Below are 354 nucleotides of genomic sequence, written 5' to 3'. Positions count from 1 at the left end.
TTTATGTACGCATGTATGAATGTACTCAATTATAACTCAGTTAAAACACGAACAAAACCCCCGCTCCCTGCCTCCTTCCAGCAACGGCGTTTGCTTTTTACAAACACTGCCCATTTCGTCGCGAGCATTCCGTCCGGCGTTAATTGGGAGAAACCGAGAAACTAAAGAAAAAACACAAATTCAAACAAATTGTCACAAAGTCTTGGCCGTTGTCTCGACTCCGGCCAATTAATCCCTAAGGTTCTGCGCTCCTCCGGTATGCACGCTATGGACGCAAACAACGGCAAGAACAAAACAAGGCTAATATTGATAAGTGACCCTGAAACGCCCCTCTTCTTTTCAACTCGCCGGAAG

General features: G+C 45.8%; 1 protein-coding gene across 1 annotated transcript in view; it reads right to left on the bottom strand.

Moving 5' to 3' along the window:
- Positions 1-354, bottom strand: part of LOC119585706 — a 48581-nt gene that overhangs the window by 3260 nt on the left and 44967 nt on the right. The window lies entirely within an intron of this gene.

The sequence above is a fragment of the Penaeus monodon genome, chromosome 20 (assembly GCF_015228065.2).
Source record: "Penaeus monodon isolate SGIC_2016 chromosome 20, NSTDA_Pmon_1, whole genome shotgun sequence".
NCBI lineage: Eukaryota > Metazoa > Arthropoda > Malacostraca > Decapoda > Penaeidae > Penaeus > Penaeus monodon.
Note: the sequence above shows the minus strand (reverse complement) of the source record. Positions and strands in the feature narration are given on the sequence as shown.